At 40.1% G+C, this 25,322-nt stretch overlaps 1 long non-coding RNA gene and 1 pseudogene across 2 annotated transcripts in view; one reads left to right on the top strand and one right to left on the bottom strand.

The window, feature by feature from the left end:
* Positions 1-9,049: 9,049 nt before the first annotated feature.
* LOC132536726 (uncharacterized) overlaps positions 9,050-25,322 on the bottom strand; it is a 32,291-nt gene continuing 16,018 nt past the window's right edge. For both annotated transcript variants that reach the window (XR_009548222.1, XR_009548220.1), the window contains 2 exons: positions 13,120-13,216; positions 9,050-9,249 (listed from right to left, as the gene is read on the bottom strand). This is a non-coding gene — a long non-coding RNA (uncharacterized LOC132536726). The remainder of the gene's footprint in view (positions 9,250-13,119; positions 13,217-25,322) is intronic.
* On the top strand, positions 10,966-11,414 carry LOC103115383 (single-stranded DNA-binding protein, mitochondrial-like; annotated as a pseudogene).

Genomic DNA, 25,322 nt, shown 5'->3' with positions numbered 1-25,322 from the left:
GACAGAGATCTAACCAGGAAACTCAGGAGAAGACCTATACCTCGGTGGCATAGCTGAGGGGCTGTGAAAGTCTCTTTGCATAACCACTGGATTACCTCTGCCACACCCTGCTTTATCTCTTGGTCAGGAGTCCGTGATTATGCTAAGAAGCCTATAGATAGTTTAAAAGCCCTCAGGCTCCCATAGCCTACTAGGAAGAAGAAGAAGAAAAAAAAAAAAGAGGCTTTTAAACCACTGAGCTCCAACTCAGGGGTTGAAATAACTGTTAACTTCCACCACTTTGAACCCTTTAATTAATTTACTTAGACCCAAGTCAATCCAGGCAAAAGTGGTGAATAATAATTTGAAAAGTACTGATAAAGGGAACTCATAACATAATATATAAAATGGTTAAGACAACAAGAAAAAATATTGGAGAATCGAACCAGGACAAGAGTCCAGCCAAAAGTCCTCCAGAGGGTGAAGTACAAAATAACAACTTCAACATCCAACCATTATCTAAGGAAATAATAACAGGAGTGAGTAAAGAATTTTAAAAAAATGTAATCAGAAATGCAGGAAAAACAAATGAGAATATGAAAGAAAATACTAATTATCTCATGGTTATTAGAGAGCTGAAAGCTGAAATCGCTGAGCTAAGAAGGCAACTAGCTGAACAAGCTAAAACAGTATCAGAGCAGGGCAACAAAACAGATGAACTCCAGAAAACAGTAGAGGGCAGAGAGAACAGAATCTATGAGGCTGAAGACAGAATTAGCAAGATTGAGGATGAATTAGAGACAACTAAAAAAGAAGTAAGAGATCTCAAAAAGAGATTAAGAGATGCTGAAAACAACAACAGAGTCCTATGGGATGACTTCAAAAGAAACAATATACGCATTATTGGCATACCAGCGGAAGAAACAGAAGGAGAGGAAGAAAGCATTCTCCAGGCCATAATAGCTGAAAACTTCTCTAGTCTAGACAACATCAAAGACATAAAGATTCAAGAAGCCCAGAAGGTCCCAAACAGAATTAACCCAGACCTAAAGACACCAAGACATATCATATTTAGAATGGAAAGGAGTAAGGATGAAAAAAGGATCCTCAAGGATGCAAGAGAAAAACAAAGAGTCACCTACAAAGGAAAACCCATAAGATTAGCAGCAGACTTCTCCATACAAACACTACAGGCCAGAAGAGAATGGCAAGATATCTATTGAGTGCTCAATGAGAAAGGCTTTCAACCAAAAATACTATATCCTGCTAGACTGTCATTCAGACTAGATGGAAGCATCAAAAGCTTCTCAGACAAGCAACAGTTGAAGGAATCAACTATCACCAAGCCTGCCCTGAAAGAAGTTCTGAAGGGTCTCCTATAAACAACCAGACCACCACAAATAGGACATATATCAGAACACTCTAAAAATCTACAAGAATGGTGTTAAAATATCTTCAATCTTTGATATCAATAAATGTCAATGGCCTGAATTCACCTATTAAAAGACATAGAGTAGGAAGATGGATCAGAAAACACAACCCAACAATATGCTGTCTACAGGAAACCCACCTAACTCAACAAGACAAACACAGACTTAAAGTGAAAGGATGGAAAACTATCATACAAGCCAATGGCCCACAAAAAAGGGCAGGTACAGCTATTCTCATATCTGACATGATAGACTTTAAAATAGATAAGATTTAAAAAGATAGGAATGGACACTACTTAATGCTCAGAGGATCAGTCAATCAAGAGGACTTAACAATTATTAACATCTATGCAACCAATGAGAAGACATCTAAATACATAAAACATCTACTGAAAGAGCTACAGCAATATATTAACAGTAACACAATCATAGTAGGGGACTTCAACACCCCACTATCTCAACTTGACAGATCATCCAGGAAGAAAATCAATAAAGACATAAGGGAGCTAAATGAAGAGATAGATAAACTAGAACTATTGGACATTTTCAGAGTCATTCATCCCAAGAAACTGGAATACGCATTTTACTCAAATCCACATGGGTCATTCTCAAGGATAGACCATATGTTAGGCCACAAAGACAGCATCAGCAAATTCAAGAGCATTGAAATCATCCCAAGCATCTTCTCAGACCACAGTGGAATTAAACTAACACTTAACAATCAACAAAAGATTAGTAACAGTCCCAAAATGTGGAAGCTCAACAGTACACTTCTTGACAACTTCTGGGTCAAAGAGGAAATCAAGGAAGAAATCAAAGTGTTTCGAGAGTTCAATGAAAATGAAGACACAAGCTATCAAAATATTTGGGACACAGCTAAAGCAGTCCTAAGAGGGAAGTTCATAGCTATACAAGCACACATTAGGAAACAAGAAAAGGCACAAATAAACAGCCTGATTGCACATCTTAAAGACCTAGAAGAAGAACAAAAAAGGAACCTTAAAGCAACCCGAAAGACAGAAATCACTAAAGTTAGGACAGAAATAAATAACATTGAGAATAGGAAAACCATACAAAAGATCAACGAAAGTAAATGTTGGTTCTTCGAAAGAATAAACAAAATTGACAAACCTTTAGCCAGACTCACAAAACAAAAAAGGGAGAAGACCCAAATAAATCGGATAGTAAATGAAAGAGGAGATATGACAACAGACACTGCAGAAATTCAACATATCATGCGAGGCTTCTATGAACAACTATATGCCACCAAGTTAAAGAACCTGGAAGAAATGGATGATTTCCTAGATACCTACCAACTTCCAAAACTAAGTAAAGAGGAAGTAGATAACATGAACAGGCCCATCACAGCTAATGAAATTGAAACAGTTATCAAAAATCTCCCCAAAAATAAAAGTCCTGGACCAGATGGTTTTACAAATGAATTCTACAAAACCTTCAAAGAAGAACTAATACTTCTACTTTTAAAAGTCTTCCAGAAGATTGAAGACACTGGAATACTCCCTGCCTGCTTCTATGAAGCCAACATCACCCTGATACCAAAAGCAGACAGGGACACAACCAAAAAAGAAAACTACAGACCAATATCTCTGATGAACATAGATGCGAAAATATTGAACAAAATTCTAGCCAACCGGATACAGCAGTATATCAAAAAGATTGTTCATCATGACCAAGTGGGGTTTATCCCAGGCATGCAAGGTTGGTTTAATATATGTAAATCAATCAATGTGATCCACCACATCAACAAAAGCAAGACCAAAAACCACATGGTCATATCAATAGATGCAGAGAAAGCCTTTGACAAAATCCAACATCCCTTTATGATCAAAACACTACAAAAAATGGGAATAGATGGAAAATTCCTGAAGATAGTGGAGTCTATATATAGCAAACCTACAGCCAACATCATACTGAATGGTGAAAAACTAGAAGCATTTCTACTCAGATCAGGTACTAGACAGGGATGCCCACTATCACCATTACTATTCAACATAGTGCTGAAAGTTCTTGCCATAGCAATCAGGCAGGAGCAAGGAATTAAAGGCATACAGACTGGAAGAGAAGAAGTCAAACTCTCCTTATTTGCAGATGACATGATAGTATACATGGAAAAATCTAAGGAATCCAGCAAGAAGCTTTTGGAAATCATCAGGCTATACAGTAAGGTGTCAGGCTACAAAATTAACATTCAAAAGTCAGTGGCATTCCTCTATGCAAACACTAAGAAGAAATTGAAATCCAGAAATCAATTCCTTTTACTATAGCAACAAAAGCAATAAAATATCTAGGAGTAAATCTAACCAAAGAAGTGAAAGACTTGTATACTGAACATTATGAGTCACTACTCAAGGAAATTGAAAAAGACACAAAGAAGTGAAAAGATATTCCATGTTCATGGGTTGGAAGAATTAACATCATCAAAATGAATATATTACCCAGAGCCATCTACAAATTTAATGCTATCCCCATCAAGATCCCAAGCACATTTTTTAGGAGAATAGAAGAAATGCTACAAATGTTTATCTGGAACCAGAAAAGACCTAGAATTGCCAAAACAATCTTGAGAAAAAAGAACAGAACTGGAGGCATCACACTCCCAGATCTCAAACTGTATTATAGGGCCATTGTCATCAAAACTGCTTGGTACTGGAACATGAATAGACACACTGACCAGTGGAATAGAACTGAGAGCCCAGAAGTGAGGCCCCACACGTATGGACATCTAATCTTTGACAAAGGGGCCCAGATTATTACATGGGGAAAGCAGAATCTCTTCAACAAATGGTGTTGGAAACAATGGGTTGAAACATGCAGAAGAATGAAACTGAATCATTGTATTTCACCAAATACAAAAGTAAATTCCGAGTGGATCAAGGACTTGGATGTTAGACCACAAACTATCAAATACTTAGAGGAAAATATTGGCAGAACTCTTTTCCGCATAAATTTTAAAGACATTTTCAATGAAACTAATCCAATTACAAAATAGACTAAGGCAAGTATAAACCTATGGGCCTACATCAAATTAAAAAGCTTCTTACAGCAAAAGAAACCACTACCCAATCCAAGAGACCCCTCACAGAATGGGAGAAGATCTTTACATGCCATACATCAGATAAGAGTTTAATAACCAACATATATAAAGAGCTTCCCAGACTCAACAACAAGACAACAAATAACCCCATCCAAAAATGGGGTGAGGACTTGGACAGAATATTCACCACAGAAGAGATCCAGAAGGCCGAGAAACAGATGAAAAATGCTCCAAGTCTCTGATTGTCAGAGAAATGCAAATCAAGACAACAATGAGATATCACTTCACTCCTGTGAGAATGTCATACATCAGAAAAGGTAACAGCAGCAAATGCTGGAGAGGATGTGGGGTCAAAGGAACCCTCCTGCACTGCTGGTGGGAATGTAAATTGGTCCAACCTCTATGGAGAACAGTCTAGAGAATTCTCAGAAGGCTAGAAATGGACCTACCCTATGACCCTGCAATTCCTCTCCTGGGGATATGTCCTAAGGAACCCAACACATCCATCCAAAAAGATCTGTGTACACATATGTTCTTGACAGCACAATTTGTAATAGCCAAAACCTGGAAGCAACCCAGGTGTCCAACTACAGATGAGTGGCTGAGCAAGTTGTGGTCTATATACACAATGGAATACTACTCAGCTGTAAAAAATGGTGACTTCACTGTTTTCAGCCGATCTTGGATGGACCTTGAAAAAATCATGTTGAGTGAAATAAGTCAGAAACAGAAGGATGAATATGGGATGATCTCACTCTCAGGCAGAAGTTGAAAAACAAGATCAGAAGAGTAAACAAGTAGAAATGGAATTGGCGTATTGCACCAAAGTAAAAGACTCTGGGGTGGGTTGGTGGGGAGAATACAGGTCCATGAAGGATGATAAATGACATAGTGGGGGTTGTATTGTTAAATGGGAAACCGGGGAATGTTATGCATGTACAAACTATTGTATTTACTGTTTAATGTAAAACATTAATTCCCCAATAAAGAAATAAATTTAAAAAAAAGAATATAATGGTCTGATATTTACACTGAGTGGATTCCCTAAAGCAGAACTAAAATAATGAAAGCATGCACATAAGGAAATAGTCCATCTTCTCTTTGCCTGGAGCTGAAACTTGTTATAATGGGATGCTTTCCTTTCAAACTCTTGGAGGGGAACACACAGGTGATTATTTCGTTTTCTTAATATCTGAGGTACATCATAGTTGATATTTTTAGGTAGCTAATTTTTGTCAATGTTTTATTCCTCTTTTAGTGTTAAGATCATGTGCATAGAGTCAGGCTGTTGCACACTTGGTTAAGCCCTCACATTGCAATGTGCAAGGACCGAGGTTCAAGCCCCTGGTCCCCACCTGCAGGGGGAAATCTTCACAAGTAATAAAACAGGGCTGCAGGTGTTTCCCTTTTTCTTTTTCTTTGTCTTCCCCCCTCAATTTTTCTCTATCTCTATCCAATAACAAAGTAAAGATCACGTCCGTTAGTGTACTTTTCAGAATTCCTTTATTTTGTAATATATTTATTTAATAAAATATATTTAATATATTAATATAAAATATATTAATATAAAATATATTTAATATATATTAATAAAATATTTAACATATTTTGTAATATATTTATTTAATAAAAGGGGTGGGGCAGGGAGCAGAGCATCACTATGGTGTCTATAGTACCAGGGATCAAACTTGGAACCTCATGCTCAAAGGTCACATACTCCACCCTGCTGTCAAAGGGATACATGCTTATGGTAAACATAAAACACAGAGAGTATGGTTTCTTTCTTTCTTTCTTTTTTTTGAAGGAAAAACTGAGATTTTATTTCTTTATGAGTAAAATTGAAAAGTAAAGGTAATGGCAGGGTATGCATCCTGTCTGGTGAACTATCTCTTTCATAAAGAAACCATACTCTTCCTTCTTGTCTTTATTACTACTAGTGTTTTTTTTCTTAATATTTACTTATTTATTTATTTATTTATTTATTTTGTTGCCCTTGTTGTCTACTAGTGTTGTTTTTTTTTAAAACAATATTAGTATTACCACAACAATGTTAAACAACAAGGGCAACAAAAGGGAAAATAAATAAATAAATTTAACAAAAATTTTTTAAAAGGAATATTAGTATTAGAAATTTTTTAAAAGATTTTATTTATTTATTAATGAGAAAAATAGGAGGAGAGAGAAAGAGCCAGACATCACTCTGGTACATGTGCTGCCAGGGATTGAACTCATGACCTCATGCTTGAGAGTCCGATGCTTTATCCACCGTGCCACCTCCCGGACCACACAACAGTATTAGAAATTTTACTATCATTATGCTATCTTAAAATCTGAAAATAGAGGTGGACAAAATAAATCTTCAGTGTGATTTTATTGAGTCATGCACTGCATTTCATGAATTTCAAATAGTAATATATTAAATGACTGAATAAAATGTTTACTGTAAACAAAAAATTATATAGACAGTCTAAGGTGATGTGTCAATCTGCTAAAGGCCACGCATAGAGCCAGATTCAAGCTCTAACACCACATGAGAGGTGCCATAGCACTAGAGGAAGCTCTAGTGACATAGTACATCTCCATATGTGTCTTTTTCTCTATCTGAATATGAAAAAGCAGCAGTTCTGGCTACTTACACACACACACACACACACACACACACACACACACACACACACACACACACACGTGGATTCCCATCACCACCATCAATCCTGTTTCCCAGAGATAAAGACTAGGTCTATGTAGGGTTTGAAGCAGGGCTGAGGGAAATAAATAAATTGGGGTGCTCTCATTTTAGAACCAGTGGTGCTCAGAGACCAGCCACTGGGGGGTGAAGGTTTCGAACAAATTCTCCAAGCTTCAAAGTGGTTCCCATTCATTTTAGGGGCTAGCAATAAGAGGGTTGTAAAAAAAAAAAAATAGTTGGACCTTTGTGGTAGGACACCTCACCTCGTATTTGTTTTTCTTGGGAAATCTCCCTGCTCCATCATACTTTCACACTTTGAGCTCTCATCCAGTAGGACAGGAACTCCATGGGGGAAGCCAGGAGGTCTACTCTTGGGTGTATAGTAGGTGGGTAAAAGATATGAGTTGGCTGAGAGGTATCACTTCTACCGATTAAAATGCTGTAATAATAACATTCAGAGGGCATTTAGCCTCAACTAAGTCTCTAGGTGGCTAGGACAGACTCTTCTTAAGGGGATTCCAGCAACCCCTAATGCATTCCAGTAACTAACAAGCCTATTTCCACTACTCATCTATGATGGGACAATGATTCTGTGCCTGTGAGTAACACTGATCATCATTCTGGCTGCTTTTATCTTGCCATGCAGGCTTCCCCCAACCCCCCAATCTTTATTTGTTTATTTATTTATTTATTTATTTATTGGATAGAGACAGTCAGAAATCAAGAGTGAAGGGGTGATAGAGAGGGTGAGAGATAGAGAGACACCTGAAGTAAGTACAGCTTCACTACTTGTGAAGCTTTCCCCCTGCAGGGTGGGGACCTGGGGCTATGACTGCTTTTATCTAAACTTGGGGAACAAGCTGCCTGTCACAAACCTGGTAAGTGGAGAGAAATCACACCTGTGAAACTTCTGGAGAGGGGTGGGGAGGGACATCATAGCTAAATTGCTGATAAGATGAAGCACCTAGATTCTTTGGGAATATTTTCACAAGTATATTAAAACAGACAACAGAAAGTCAAACAAACAAAGAAAAGAAGTGTTAGAAATGCATGTTTCTATTCCCACCCTCCTCACTCCCCCTACCCTACCCTTCTAGGTTGTTGTTGTAAATAATGGTCCCTTAGATCTGTAATTGCTCCTTTGTAAGCAAATATTTGCGTTAAAAGGAAATGCTAATTAATAGCAGTTCTCTGCAGCAGGGTTATATGGTTATGTCTTGGGTGCAGCCAGAGTTGGAGAAAGGAATTGTAAACTACCAGGCCACATGTAGACACACACAAAGAAGAAGAAAAAAGGAGGAGGGGAAGAAGAAAGGGAGAATTCAGAAAAAAAGAACACCTTTCTGAATTTGATCTAGGCGCTAGGCCAGGAGATAACAGCAGAGCACTGGTCTTTTCAATAATAATGATCTTAATTAGAATAATACCGGTAGCCATTGTGTGCCTGACTCTCTTTCAATTCCAGCTGAACACCCACCTCCCACCTGAAAATTAGTCTTTCATCTTATTTCCATTTTATTTGTTGTTTTTATTAGAGAATACTTCAAATGTATCTGAAAGTAGAGATAATAGCACAATGGCCTCTGGACCTTTCCCAGTTTCAACTAATGCCACTTGCCTGTCCCTCTCCTCAACCCCCCCCATTTTATTATTATTATTATTTTAAAAGAATTTGTTTAATTATTTTCTTGAAAGAGGACAGAGCAGTGCTCAGCTCCAGAATATAGTGGCACCCAGAGTCCTTAGACATGAAAATGTAGTGTGTGTTCATTCATATTTTAAATCGTACCCCTGATTTTCTGCTATTTCACCCAGAAATACTTAAGTGTACATTGCCAACAGATGAAAACATTTTTGACTGTTTATTGTAATAACAAGCTTTCTTACTATTTAATAGCTAATCTTTTAATTTGGATATATATTTCAGGCCAGAAGAAAAAAGAGTGCTGAAATCCCTTCCCTCTACTGCCCTCCCTGTCCCCCTTCAAAAAGCACTTAAGTGAATGGCAAGTCAGATTCACAGGTTAACAGCACCTTTTCTCCTGAAAGCTTGTGAGAAATGCAGTCCTTTAGAGGGTGAGGTTAGGAGTCCAGTTCTCTATGGAGGAGGAAGATGATCAATTGATGGAGGTAAAGGGTAGAACTATATCCTTGTGACAATCCTATAAATCAGTATTTCTTCAACCATGTGATTAAGAGAGGCCTGGTGGTAGTGTATTCAGTTGAGCACGCATGCTACCATGTGTAAGGGCCAGCGTTCAAACCCCACCTGTGTGTGTGTGTGGCGGGGGGTGGGGGGAGCTTCAAGGCTTTAGGAACAGTGAAGCAGCGCTGAAGATGTCTCTTTTGTCACTCTGTCTCCCTATACTCTCCCTATACCTTCTCAATTTATCTCTCTTCTATCAAATAAAAAGGGATGAAAATAGAAAGGCAGGGGAAGGGAGGGAGGGAGGAAGGGAAAAGGAAAGAAAGAAATGCAGAGTCCTGTCCAGCACCCACAGAAATCAATCCACCAGAAAACTGTAGATTATTAAAGTTTGAGTCTCTCCATCTAAAATTAATTGAGTGGCCTGGGAGATGTTGCAGTGATTAGAGCACTGGGCTTAAATACAAGAGGTCCTGAGTTTGATCCTAACATCACATCTTCCAGAGTGATGCTCTGCTTCTCTCTGATATTAGTAAATAAATAAATCTACAGAAATAGAAAACATTGATGTGGTGTCCAGTCCACTCTGAAATACTCTCCTTCTTCTCCTCTTCCTCCTTCTCCTCCCCCTCCTCCTCCTTCTCCTGTAGGACTGAGGTTTGAGTCTCTACACAGACACCACATTGAATACTGAATGTAGTGACCAGTCAATTCAGATTTAATCTTTTTTTTTTTTTTAACCTTTGTGATCTGGATCTTGCTGGCCAGGAAAGTATGTGGAGCAGCAGGCATTAATCACTGGGGTCCTGAGGACTGATGTGGTCCCCAACATTTTGAGGTTCTTGCACTAGTGGAAGAGATAGTCAATTTATGATTAAATAAATAATTGCAAATGGTTGGAAGCCCCAGCACCCTACCTGCAGGAAGGAGAGACTTCACCAGTGGTGAAGTAATGCTGCAGGTGTCTCTCTCTTACCCTCTCTATCTCCCCTCCCCACTAATTTATCTCTGTCCTATCAAATGAAAAAGAATAAAATAACTGCAAGTTGTGAATGCTCAGGTAGCAGTCAAGCAAAGCCTCCCCTACAGTAAATCACAGGAGCTCCTGAAGTTTCTTCCTAGTTGTTGCCCCCTTCTTGCTTCTCTTTGTTCAATGATCCAGATGGTGAGCCTTAGATCTTCTTTATTTTATTTTTTAATAGTTCACTCCTTTTCAACTTTATTTATTTAATTTGATAGGGCAGAGAGAAATTGAGAGAGAAGGGAGACATGGAGGAAGACTTAGAAACCTGCAACACTGCTTCAACACTTGTGAATCTTTGCCCCTGCAGGTGAGAAGGGAGTGGGCCCTGAACCTGGGTCCATGAGCATGGTAACACGCACTTAACCCCAGATCTTCTTTATTTAATTGCCCATTTGCTTTTCACCCTGAGTAGGATGTTGAGTTTTGATAAACATTTGCTAAATGAGAATCAGTTAAAATTTATTTTGTGTTTTGAAAGGACTTAAATATGATCAATATATGAATTAACTTTTATAATGTAGTTGATTCTTACTCATATGAATGATACTTATGGTGGGGGTAGGGAGAAAGAGAGAGACTGAGTCTAGGCTAGAACACCAGAAGAAGATTAAGTTCAGATTGTATGAAAAGACACAAGCAACCATGTTTCAGAGACCTGTATTGAAGGTGCTTGGCTAGTCTGTAAGAAATCAGTCAGAAATAACTACCAGTTTGGTTCTTGAAAGTTCTCTGAATCTTGTGCAGTTAATGGGGTAAGTAGTAGGTCAAGGCCCTGTAATGAGGCAGATAGAAGGAAAAAACCCAATCACAATATTTTTCTCTGGCAACAAATGAGATGTCACGATGAGGGGACAATGAAGTGTTACCCAATGGGCAATGTCACTCAAAAGACAGCATGGCACAGAATATCAGTATTTCAGCCAGGCCTCAGAGATGTGGTTTATCAATAGGTCAAAAATGGGACTGGAATGTTTGTGGAAAGGAAAGTAAACTATAGTGAATAAACAGATAAAAATAATGTAAGGTGACAAACAGTAATAATCATAACAAATAACATATTTCTGATTGGCCAGACCAAAAAGAAGGAATAGGGTGGATGATTCCCTCTTGGCCTTTGTTTGGTACAGTCTCATTTCCAAATCATATATAATGTAGTCTTTTTTTTAAATTGTTTAATTTTTTTATAATGTAATCTTAATCGTTTCTAAGAATAAGAATTAAGATATCCACATATCTATATATATAGAAAGATGCTGAACTGAAAGTCAGTGGCACCTGACCCTGGAGTGGAGGGTGGGGGCCGGGGTGGGGGGCAGGGGTGGGTGTCTTGATGTCACCACACCCCTGCCTAGAGCTGTGTCCTTAGAGGAACCAGAGCTGGAGGGGAATTCAGGACTCTATGCCCTTGTGGCCATCCTGCAGGTCACCAGGCTGGATTTTTATTTTGTATCCTGAGGGTTCTGATTCAAGACCTGTGTTGTTTACAGTCCCATGTAGACATAAAAGTGATCAAATCTCAGTGCTATTAGTATAAAGCTCCGGGCTATCTCAAAATGTGTCTGTTCATCTAGAGTAATTCTGTTGAAAATAAAAGCAAGATGGGGTAGGGTTGGAGAGGTGGAATATGGAGCTAGAGAAGAATAGAGTCTAAAACTCTAGTAGAAGATGACATTCCTGAGGTGAGGCAGATGTGGAAAACAAGGCTAGGAGGGTACGTGTGTGTGTGTGTGTGGGGGGGGGGTTGTGTGTGTAATGTCTTGGTGCTAGTGTAAAAACAGACCATGTAAACAACACAATGGGACTGAACACATTTCATGCCTACAAGGAATCCAATAACTAATAAAGATAGAATTTTATGAGATGTGGCAATCAGGGGACAATGAAGTGATAACCAATGGGCAACGTCAATGAAGAGACAATATGGCACAGAATACTAGCATTCTAGCCAGGCCTGTGAGAAATTTTAGATAAATGCCATTGAGATGGGATCCAGTTGAAAACTAACATGAAGCTTCCTACTTAGTTCTGAAATGCATAAAAATGCAAATACAAATTTCAGAAGTAAGATTTCCTATGGGTTCCAGACCTCAAATTGAAAAACAAAACAGAAAAAAAAAATTAAAAAAAAAAAAGAAAACCAAAACAGATTCTGTGAGAATGACTGAAACAGGATAGGTACAAAGTACAACGGGGTGCAATCTGGGAGGTGTACAATGGCTAGCCCTTGCTAGCCTTGTGTGTGTTTCTGAGTTCGAGCCCCAACACTGCATGTGCCAGAGTGATGTCTCTCCTTTATCTGAATAAATACATCTTTCAAAAAAAATTAAAATTAAAAATGATTGGCATTCTCTGTGGAAAGTAGTTTCCACTTGTCTCCCATTCCCAATAGTGAACCCTGGAGACAAGGATTTGGGATTTTTATTTATTTTTTATCACTCCTAACTGGGAATTTAAAAAATATATATATTTATTAGTGACTGAGAAATAGTGTACAGGGTGGAGGGTAGATAGCATAATGGTTATGCAAACAGACGCTCATGCCTGAGGCTCCAAAGTCCCAGCTTCAAGCCCTTATACCACCATAAGCCAGAGATGAGCAGTGCTCTGGCTAGAGAGAGAGATAGTTTACAAGATTTTAAGATTCTAGTTCAGCACATTATACTCATCACCTTTCCTCTTTTTTTAGATGCTGAGTTCCCTGGTACAGGGCCTGACATGTTGCATAAGTACAATAAATATTTGTGGAATGAAGGACACAGAAGGAGCAACTTAAGGCAGAGATGCAAAACAACTCACTTGGGTAGTGTACTGCGGAGCCAGATTGAGACCAGTCTGCACTGCACTGGAGGAAGTTTTGGTTCTGTGGTTTCTTACCTTCCCTTTTGGACTCTATCTGAAGAAATAAATAGAGACAGCTAGGTCAGAGAATAGCAGTGGGCCAGGTGGGGGTGCGTCTGAGTGAGCATACATTTTTTTTTTAAGTTTTTTTTTTTTTAATTTTTTTTTTTTCCTCCAGGGTTATTGCTGGGCTCGGTGCCTGCACCATGAATCCACCGCTCCTGGAGGCCATTTTTCCCCCTTTTTGTTGCCCTAGTTGTTGCAGCCTCGTTACGGTTATTATTGCCATTGTTGATGTTGCTTTGTTGTTGGATAGGACAGAGAGAAATGGAGAGAGGAGGGGAAGACAGAGAGGGGGAGAGAAAGATAGACACCTGCAGACCTGCTTCACCGCCCGTGAAGCGACTCCCCTGCAGGTGGGGAGCCGGGGGCTCGAACCGGGATCCTCACGCCGGTCCCTGCGCTTTGCGCCACGTGCGCTTAACCCACTGCGCCACTGCCCGACTCCCTGAGCATACATTTTACTGTGTGTAAGGACCCTGGTTCAAGCCTCCATCTCCACCTGTGAGAGGGAAACTTCCTAAGTGGTGAAGCAGTACTGAAGCTGTCTCTTTTTCTTTTTTAAATTCTTATTTAAATATTTATTATTTTTGCATAAAGACAGAGAGAAATTGAGTGGGCGGGGGATATAGAGAAGGAGAGGGACAGAGAGACAGAGACCCCTGCATCACTGCTTTACCTCTTGTGAAGCTTCCCCTACTGTAGGCGGGGACCAAGGACTTGAACCCAGGGTTTAGGTCTTGGAACATAAAGGCAGAGGAGGAATGGGGGGCGGGGGGGGGGCGGTGCTGGTTAAATTGTTATTTAGAAAACTGAGAAATGTTACCCATGTAAAAACTACTGTATTTTACTGTCAGCTGTAAACCATTAATCCTCCATTAAAGAAAAAAGCAAGCTCCTGAGGTCCTCCTCTGCCATCATGTTCCAGGACCTGAACCCCTACCCCAGTGTTTTACTTTGGTATAATTTACTGTGCCATATAAGACTTTACCAAGATTTATGTCATCGAATGCTATTACAAATAACTGTATCTTATATATTGACAGGACCAGTTGCTTCTGGTCTAAGATTGTAGGTGATTTAATATTTCAAAAATATTAAAGCTCTGGCTTATGGTGGTGTGGGGTATTGAACGTGGGACTTCAGAGCCTCAGGCATGAGAGTCTCTTCACATAACCATTATGATATCTACCCCATTTGTGATTTCTTTTTTTTAAAGGTTCTTTATGGGGGCTGGGTAGCGGTACACCCAGTTAAGTGCACACATCACCATGCTCAAGGACCTGGGTTCATGTCCCTGCTTCCCATCTGCAGGGGGAATGTTTCATGAGTGGTGAAGCAGGTCTACAGGTGTCTATCTTACTCCACCCTTCTCTATCTCCCCTTCTCTCTCAATTTCTCTCTGTCCTGTCAAATAAAAATAAAAATAAAAATAAAAGCCACCTGGCGGGGTGGATTCATAGTGCAGGCACAGAGCTCCGATCAGTAACCCTGGTGGGGAAAAAAACTATTTATTTATTTATTTTGCTAGGACAGAGAACGTGAAAGAGGAAGGAGAGAGAGAATGAGAGAGAGATACTAGCAGCATTGCTTCACTCCTTGTGAAGCTTCTCTCCTGCAGGTGGGAGGCATCTGGGGCTTGACCTAATTCTAAGAATTTTCTACTAGATTTTTTTTTTTTGGATAGTTTTACTTCTGCTCCCTTTCAAATCTTTTTCTTCAGTGATTTCCATGTCTAAGATTTATAAGACTGTGTTGTATAGTAATGGCAATATTGAACAGCTTCGTCTTGTTCCTGATCTAAGAGGGACAATTTTCAGTTTCTCACCACTGAGTATGGTATTGGTAGTAGGTTTCTTGTAGATATCACTGATGTTTCCTGTTGATTGGGATGTCTTGCTAGAGACAGGAGAGAGACACCCCGAAAAATCCCCAGTACCACTACCTATGTCAGAGTTGAACAGTGTTCTAATCTCTCATAATATGTAGATAAAGCTTAACTTAAAAAAAAAAAAAGGGTCTGGAGAACTCTCAGAAGGCTAGAAATGGACCTACCCTATGACCCTGCAATTCCCCTCCTGAGGATATATCCTAAGGAACCCAACACATCCATCCAAAAAGATCTGTGTACACATATGTTCTTGGCAGCACAATTTGTAATAGCCAAAACCTGGAAGCAACCCAGGTGTCCAACAACAGATGAGTGGTTGAGCAAGTGGTATATATACACAATGGAATACTACTCAGCTGTAAAAAATGGTGACTTCACCGTTTTTAGCCGATCTTGGATGGACCTTGAAAATTTCATGTTGAGTGAAATAAGTCAGAAACAGAAGGATGAATATGGGATGATCTCACTCTCAGGCCGAAGTTGAAAAACAAGATTAGAAAAGAAAACACAAGTCGAACCTGAAATGGAATTGGAGTATTACACCAAAGTAAAAGACTCTGGGGTGGGTGGGTGGGTGGGTGGGGAGAATACAGGTCCATGAAAGATGATGAATGACGTAGTGGGGGTTGTATTGTTAAATGGGAATCTGGGGAATGTTATGCATGTACAAACTATTGTATTTACTGTTGAATGTAAAACATTAATTCCCCAATAAAGAAATAAATTATTTAAAAAAAAAAAGGTACTGGGCAGTAGTGCACATCAAGGCACAAGGACCAGCACGATCCTAGTTCGAGGCCCCAGCACCCCCACCTGCGGGGGGTGGTCACTTCACAAATGGTGAAGCAGTTCTGCAGGTCTCTATCTTTGTCTCCCTCTGTCTTCATCGATTTCTCTGTCCTATCCAACAACAACAACAGCAATGACAACAATAGTAATAACAACAATGATAAACAATAAGGGCAACAAAAGGGAAAAAATAGCCTCCAGGAGTGGTGGATTCATAGAGCAGGCACTGAGCCACAGCAATAACCCTAGAGGTAAAAAAAAAAAAAATTAAAAAAATGAACCGAGTTATTCTTTTCAGAAAATAATTTATTTTATTTTAAAGAGAGAGAGAGACCAGAGCACTCACTGCTCAGCTCTGCCTAATGGTGGTGATCAGGACTGAATATGAGACCTTGAAGCCTCAGGCATAAAAGTCTTTTGCATAGCCATTATGCTGTCTTCCCAACCCCATCTGAGTCATTCTTGACCTAACAAAATAAGAGACTGTCAAGGAGACTTGATATCTGGAGGGGTTCAGGGCAGGAAAGAGAGAACAAATAGTCTCCACTCATACTAGATGCAAAGCAACCAGCAGTCCAGAGGGTTTCTATTGTATTCCCACTCCAGTGCCTTCTTCCCCAGGGCAAGGCACTCTGCTAACTGGTCACTGCAATGTAGGCAGAGCATCCTCAAGGGAGAGCTACTAATGCGCATTTCAGAAAGCAGGGAAGTATGGCTCTCCTGGGACAATGTCCTCCTACCCACCCCCCCATCTCTTTTTTCTCTGCATGTTTGGGGCCGTAGATCTTACATCATCAAATAGATCAAAAATTGTAATTCTTTATTCATTTACTCTCTGTTTAGTTTTGCAATCAGTGAGCACTGCTTGGTGGTCAAATACAATGCTAAAGAGCTGAGAGTCTCAAAGTTGTGATCTAAGAACTTATATATATACTTTTAAGGGGGCTGGGTGGTGGCACACCTGTTTAAGCACAAGGACCCGGGTTCTAGCCCCTGGTCCCCACATGCAAGAGGAAAGCTTCACAAGTGATGAAGCAGGCCTGCAGGTGTCTCTCCCTCTCTCTTAATTTCTGGCTGTCTCTATCCAATTAAGTAAAGATAAAAAAAAAAAAAATTTTGCAAAGTGCAAGGTCCAGCACTTGGACCCCGGTTGGAGCCCCGGCTTCCCACCTGCAGGATCCCGGTTGGAGCCCCCGGCTTCCCACCTGCAGTGAAGCAGGTCTGCAGGTGTCTATCTTTCTCTCCCCCTCTCTGCCCCTCCTCTCTCCATTTCTCTCTGACCTATCCAACAATGACGACAACAGCAATAACTACAACAATAAAATAACAGGGCAACAAAAGGGAATAAATAAATCAATAAACTTTTAATGGTATGAGTTACGAATACTTGTACATGGTTTACTTATTATTATTATTATTATTATTTTAGTTAGAGGCAAAGGAGATAGAGAAAAGCTACAGCATGGGAGACTGCTTTAATACTATGGGGGCTTGGCTAAAACCTGGGTTGCGCACATGGCAAAGCAGCACACTATCCAAGTGAGCTGTTTCTCCAGCCCAATATTTACTGTATTAGAAACTGCTGAGACAGAGCTGAGGAGATAGCATAATGGTTATGTAAAAAACCTTTCATGCCTAAAGCATCAAAAGTCCCAGTTTCAATCCCTAGCACCACTAGAAGCTAGAACTCAGCAGTGCTCGGAAAAAAAAGTGAAAAAAGAGGTGTGTGTTTGTGAGGGGCGGAGTGGGGGGGGGACTACTGAGACCAGTATTTATTTAAACATAGGGGCTGGGTGTTACCACATCGGGTTAAGCACACATAGTGTGAAGCGTAAGTACCAGAGCAAGGATCCCGGGTCGAGCCCACAACTCCCCACCTGCAGAGGGGTCGCTTTACAAGCTGAGAGCAGTTCTGCAGGTATCTTTCTCTCAGTTTCTCTGCTGTATCCAAGAACAGCAACAGCAACAACAATGGAAAAAAAAAAAAAAAAGAAGATGGCCGCCAGGAGCCATGGTCTGTAGAGCAGGCACGCTCCCTAAGCAATAACACTGGAGGCAAAATAATAATAATAATAAATTTTATTTAATTAAAGTAATATGAATAATGAATGAGGCTGAGCAGTGGTGTACCCTGTTGAGTGTACACATTACCATGTGAAAGGATTCAATAAAGTGCAGCAAGCAAGTAGGATGCGGGTTGGAACCCCCAGTCCCTCCCTGCAGTGAGAAAGTAGAAAACTATAAAGCAGTACTGAAGCTCTCCCCCCCTTCTCTCTCTCTCTCTCTCTCTCCCTCCCTCCCTACCTCCGCCTTCTCTGGCAATTTCTCTCTGTCCTATCAAATAAATAAATATTAAAGACAAGCATTTATTTAAGTATTTATAAATATGACATAAGATAGAAATCAGATAATATTACATATTAATGTTAAAGTTAATAGACATGAGATGAATAAAATTACTGCATATTAGCCAGGAACATATTTTATCTAAATAACTATTTTCAAAACCGAAACAAACTTTGGGAGAACACTTTTTTACACTTTGCAAACTCCCTTGAATGTTTGGTTTTATAGAGGGCAGATGGTTTCTCCTATCTGCTTCTGCCTTCTATCTGATGAGATATCAAACATCACGTAGCCTCCGGAAAATTCCACTGTACAGAGTGAAAGAGGAGAATGACATCTTGTGTTGTTATGAAATAGCTGTGATCTCATGACCTTCTGAAAGTATTTTATGGATGCCACTCTTAAAGGGACAGATCAGCCAAGCCCACAGTCCTGTGGGACTTTCAGTGTGAGGTTGATGGGTGGTAAGGACCAGATGGATTTGGAAGTTATCAAGCAGCCTGTGGTACCCATTTTTCAGTTTCCCTTGACTTCTCTATGCTTCTTCCCATTATTCCTCTCATAACTTCCCCTTCCTGTTTCTCTGCCTGCTACATAATCTTCCCTGCAGGCTGAGTCTGTTTCATTAAAGACAGTAGCTCTTGTCATATTCGTGATTTTTTTTTTTTTCCTTCTTCTTTATTTTACCAGAGCACTGTTCACTTCTAGGTTCGGGAATTGAACCTAGGACTTTGGAGCCTCAGGCATGTGAGTCTGTTTGCATAGCCATTATGCTATCTACCCTGCCCCCCCCCTTTTTGTTTGTTTTCCATTTTCAGGGCTTCATGGCTCTAAGTTGACTTTTTTTTTGTGGGGAGGGGTTACCACAGCATTGAAACATTGTAGGAGCCAGGCTCTGACCTGTGTTACAGACATGACACTATCCAGGTAAGGTGGCATGCTGGCTGTATTTGATGTGTGCCCCTAAGCAGTTATGTGGCCTCTTTGAGCCTCATCATCCCCTCTTAGAGGTAAGAAACCAGGACCAGAGTCATAGGAGTATTTTGTGGAGCCAAGGAGATGTATAGTTAAATGGCATTTAGGCTACACCTTGCTCTGCAAATTCTATATGTAAAAAGTGGAATAATCACTTTCTTGACTCTCAGGGATTCTGATTTTGTGAAAAAAATTAGTTTCATTCATAAAACAGTCATTTACTGGAAGTTGGGTGGTAGCACAGCGGGTTAAGCGCATGTGGCGCAAAGCACAAGGACCAGCTTAAGGATCCAGGTTTGAGCCCCCCGACTCCCCACCTGCAGGGGAGTCGCTTCACAAACGGTGAAGCAGGTCTGCAGGTGTCTATCTTTCTCTCCGTCTTCCTCTCCTCTCTCCATTTCTCTCTGTCCTATCCAACAAGGACAATAATAATAACTACAACAATAAAACAACAAGAGCAAGAAAAGAAAATAAATAATTTTAAAAAATCATTTCAGTAGTACCCACTACCTACCTGGTCCTGGGTAACATATGTGAAGCCATAGTGCTCATGTCATGAATTTCTGTGTAGGAGCTTTAAAATATAAACTCTTAGAACTTAGAAAAAAAGAGTTTTTTAAAAATATTTATTTTTATTTATTTATTCCCTTTTGTTGCCCTTGTTGTTTTATTGTTATAGTTGTTATTGTTGTTGTCGTTGTTGGATAGGACAGAGAGAAATGGAGAGAGGAGGGGAAGACAGAGAGGAGGAAAGAAAGATAGACACCTGCAGACCCGCTTCACCGCCTGTGAAGCGACTCCCCTGCAGGTGGGGAGCCGGAGTTTGAACTGGGATCCTTATGCCTGTCCTTGTGCTTTGTGCCACCTGCGCTTAACCCGCTGCGCTACAGCCCAACTCGCAGAAAAAAAAGAGTTTTAAGGTATATTATTAAGTAGAAAAACCAAGTTGCAGAATAATAGGAACATTTACAGAATTTATTGATAAATATACAAGCACATGTATTTTCTCTAAATATCTAATATTGAGATATTAGTGAAAAACCTAATTTCCAATATATAAAACAGTCATGTATTTTTATTCTTTATATCTTAGTACCAATGAAAACATAAAGACTTTAAATAATTTAAAATTTACTAACAACACTGGCTTATACTTATATGATTTTTTTAATTTCTTTTTTTTATTGATTCCCTTTTGTTGCCCTTGTTGTTTCATTGTTGTAGTTATTGATGTCATCGTTATTGGATAGGACAGAGAGAAATGGAGAGAGATGGGGAAGACAGAGAGGGGGAGAGAAAGACAGACACCTGCAGATCTGCTTCACCGCCTGTGAAGCGACTCCCCTGCAGATGGGGAGCCGGAGTTTGAACCGGGATCCTTATGCCTGTCCTTGTGCTTTGCGCCACCTGCGCTTAACCCGCTGCGCTACAGCCCAACTTCCACTTATATGATTTTTTAAAATTTACATATTTATTTTTCTTTATGGGGGATTAGTGGATTACAGTCAACAGTAAAAGACAGTAGTTGATACATGTGTAACATTTTTCAGTTTTTCACATAGCGTTTTAATCCCCCACCTAGGTCCTCCTCTGACATCATGTTCCAGGACTTGAACACTCTCCCTCACCCCAGAGTCCTTTACTTTGGTGCAATAGACCAACTCCAGTCCAAGTTCTGGCTTGTGTTTTCCTGGCTTATACTTATAAGATTTCAACCTCAAATAAATTTTTGAATTAAAGAGTGGGGGGGGGTAGTACTGAAGTTTTGAGTCTGTGCAATTCCACCTCCCCCAAGCACTCTTTTTTCTTATACTAGAATATTAGATAAGAGATAGCGAAGGAGGAAGGGAGGGAAGGAGAGAGAAGGAAAGATACCACAGCACCACTCCACTGTTCTTGAAGGTTTTCTTGGTGCCATGTCTGACACTTCCATGTGGTGTCAGGGGATCAAACCCAGGGCCTCCCTCAAATAATTGCAAATGAATTCACAAAATATGCTGTTTAATACACACTACAGCATGAGTGGAACTGGAGGAGATTGTGCTAAACAAAGTAGCTCAGAAAGAGAAAGACAATAACTGAAGATGTATTTCAGTGCTAGAACATGAGACTTAAAAACATGAGATGCAGTTTGGTCCCCAGCATCACTTATACTGGACTGTTGTTCTGGCTTTCATTCTCTCTCTTTCCCTCTCCATGTCACCAAATAAATCCTAAAAACAGGAAAATTAAAAAGAAAAGAAGCACAAATAAATACCAGATGATTTCACTTACATGGGATATACCAAGAAGAGAGTAAATGAATGAGATTCTGATCTCAGATCTGAGGTCACCAGTGGGGAAGAAGGAGGGGGCTGTCAAGGTGGAGGGACCCGACAGTCTTTGATGGAGCAGTACTTGACATCAAGTGATCAGGTATTTATACTAAAGGGGCTTTCATGCCCAGTCACCATGAAGCAATTCATACTATCCTTGCCTTTTGGTTGTAGTCAACAAGAAAATGGACAAAAAAAATAGATTCAACAGCTGCATTCAGGCACTGAACAATATGCGAATCTGTGGTTCCTCATGCAAAAGGGGCAAGATTGCCTTAACTTTCTCCCAAAAGGTGTGTTTTTCTTCCTTGTAGAGCAGGGAGAAGAACAAAATTTTTTGGAGATTATGATCTTTGTAGCTTCATAGGGTCCCAGGCTTATGGTGGTTGGGGGGGAGGAATCCAGTGCTTGGGTTAATATCTATTGATATTATATAATATATAGTATAAATATAATTATATTATATTACTATATATAAATAACATCAAATAAAAATCATTGGGGTTATGGAGGCAGATCAGTGGGTAGAGCACATTCCTTATGTGTGTGACTGTGTTCAATTCCTGACACCACATACAATGATGAATTGGCGCTCTCTCTCAGTTAAAAATAAAATAATTAAAAATCCATGTGTACAACCCACAAATGTTACTCAGGGTCAGGGAATAGAGAAATTGTGATATATCTGAACAATTGATATTATGCAGCAATACAAAGGAAGGAAATACCAACAACATAGACAACTTCCAAAAAACTTTATACTGAGCAAAAAAAAGGCAGGTATAAATTGTATGTGTGTGTGTCCTCTTTATCATTTGAGGGTGGTTAAAAATGAGGTTGAACACCAAGAAGTGAAACTTTTTAGGGAGGAGTTAGGTTGGGAAGAATGAGGATGAGAAAAAACTCCCCCTCCTTTGGGGAAGAAAACATTGTGAGAGATGGGAGATTCAAATCTCAGCATACTAGCCCTTCCCGCAATCTCCAGGGATATAAAACATAGCCATGATAGGAGGAAAGAGATCTGACTGGAGTAAGAAATATTCCAGCCTCAGATTTGTACAAAGAAAGTAGATTTCCATTATGTTAAAATTGTTAAGGCAGAGTTTTACTTCCTGTGGCAGCAGAGTTTGAAAATAAATTGTAGTGACAGAAGCAGAGGGATTGCTGCTTGGGACAAGAGATGGAAAGGAGGTGAAGGGATTAGCTACAAAAGGCAAGGTGGGGCTGTTCAGAGTGATGGGAATATTCTAGAACTCGGGGTCAGGTGGTGGCACACCTGGTTGACCGTACATGTTACAGTGCTCAAGGATCCGAGTTCAAGCTCCCATCTCCAACTGCAGGGGATAAGCTTCATGAGTGGTGAAGCAGAGCTGCCGGTATCTGTCTGTCTCTCTCCTATGAGCCCCTTTCCAATAGATTTCTGGCTGCCTCTATTCAGTAAATAAATAAAGATAATAAAAAATTAAATAAATAAAAATTTAAAAAGAAACATTTTAGATCTCAATTCTAATGATTTCATTATATTGGTGTTTTTTTAAAAAATATTTATTTATTTATTTCCTTTTGTTGCCCTTGCTGTTTTTATTATTGTAGTTATTGATGTTGTCATTGTTGGATAGGACAGAGAGAATTGGAGAGAGGAGGGGAAGACAGAGAGGGGGAGAGAAAGACACCTGCAGACCTGCTTCACCATTTGTGAAGTGACTCCCCTGCAAGTGGGGAGCCGGGGTCTCGTACTGGGATCCTTACGCCGGTACTTGTGCTTTGAGTCACCTGCACTTAAGCCACTGCACTACCGTCGACTACCATATTGGTGTGTTTTATGGTATGTGCACTTAAGTCACACCTCAACGAAGTTTGTTTGTATGCTTGTTTATCATTTTAGACCAGACCACTGCTCAGCTGTTTTTTTAAAAAAATATTTATTTATTTATTCTCTTTTGTTGTCCTTGTTGATCACTGTTGTAGTTATTATTGTTGTTATTGATGTCATCATTGTTGGATAGGACAGAGAGAAATGGGGAGAGGAAGGGAAGACAGAGAGGGGGAGAGAAAGACAGACACCTGTAGACCTGCTTCAATGCTTGTGAAGCGACCTCCCTACAGGTGGGGGGCCGGGGGCTCAAACTGAGATCCTTATGATGGTCCTTGTGCTTTGTGCCAAGTGCGCTTAACCCACTGCGCTACCACCCTACTCCCTCAGCTCTGGTTTATAGTGGTGCTGGGAAATGAACCTGAAATCTTGGTGACTCTGGTATGAAAATCTTGTGTACCCAGTCCCTACCTGCAGGGTGGTTGCTTCACAAGCAGTGAAGCAGGGCTGCTGGTGTCTCTCTGTCTCTCCCTCTCTATCTCTTCCTTCCCTCTCAATTTCTCTCAGTCTCTATCCAATATAAATAAAAAAAAAAATTTTTTTTTTTTTAAAATCTTGTGCCTAACCATTATGATGTCTCCCTAGCCCAACAGTTTGTTTATTTCAAGTAAATAAAGAAAGATCAGGCAGTGGCACATCTGGTTGAACTCAAACATTACAATGTACAAGGACTTGTGTTCAAGTCCTTGGTCCCCACTTTCAGGTGCAAACCTTCTTGAGCAGTGAAGCAATGCTGTAGTGTCTCTCTGTCTCTATCTCCCCCTTCCATCTCAGGTTTTTTTCTGTCTCTATCCAATAATAAATAAATAAATAAATAAATAAATAAATAAATTTAAAGAAGAGAGTGGTGGCCCTGGAAATAGTGTAGTAGATTGGGCTCTCAAACAGGTGATCTTTAGTTTGATCCCTGGCATTATATATGCCAGAATAATGTGCTGGTCCTCTCTAAGTAAATAAATCAATCTTAAAAAACAAAAGTAGTTGAGTAGATACTAAGTAGATACTAGTAGATATTAAGTAGATACTAGTAGATATTAAGTCAGTTAATAGAACACAGGACTTGCATGGATGAGGTCTAGGGTTGATTCTTAGTGCCATATATGACAGAGTGATCCTCTTAGCTTTCTCTCATAAAATAAGTGAATCCTTAAAAAAAGGGCCAACAGAACAACTCACCTGGCTAGTGTGCCTGGTCTGTCACCTGTGCAATCCAAGTTCAAGCCTGGCTCCTATATCACTAGAGGAATGTTTGATGCTGTGGGATCTTTCCCACCCTCTCATAATTATCTTTATTTATCAGACAGATACAGCCAGAAATCGAGAGAGTGTATGTGGGGAAGATAGAGAGGGAGAAAGAAAAAGAGACACCTGCAGCATTACTTTACCACTTGCAAAGGTTTCTCTCTGCAGGTGGGGACTGGGGGCTTAAACCCGGGTCCTTGAGCATTGTAACATGTGTACTCAATCAGGTGTGCCAACACCCACCCCCATCTGAAAAAGGTCAATTCAGAGTAGTGATGCCCCATTGATGACAAAAAGGAAAAAAAAAAGAGAAAGGAAAGAAAAATATATGGCTAGGACTCACTGTTTAGAGGCCATGGTGACTCCCACCCTCTTGACAGGTATCTCAGAGGAAGGAAGACTGAGTCAGGTAACTAGCACCTGACCCTGGGCGCTGAAGTCTCTGTGCTACCCCACCCACCCTACCCACCTCTCCCAGCTATAGCTGCCGCACCCACCCGCAGTTGCTCTGCAAAATCAGAAGCTGCCCTGGGCCAGAAGTATCGGTGAGTCACTGAGGACTCCATGGCCTTGTGGCCATTCTCCAGGTAACCTGCCTAGGTTTGGATTACCAAATCAAAATAACATGGTTTCTCAAGCTTGAGGCTGTTGACATTTGAACTAGATAGCT

Source organism: Erinaceus europaeus, chromosome 1 (genome assembly GCF_950295315.1).
Source record: "Erinaceus europaeus chromosome 1, mEriEur2.1, whole genome shotgun sequence".
In the NCBI taxonomy this organism is placed as follows: Eukaryota; Metazoa; Chordata; class Mammalia; order Eulipotyphla; family Erinaceidae; genus Erinaceus; species Erinaceus europaeus.
The sequence above is the reverse complement of the archived record's forward strand: the minus strand, read 5'-3'. Positions and strand labels throughout refer to the sequence as shown.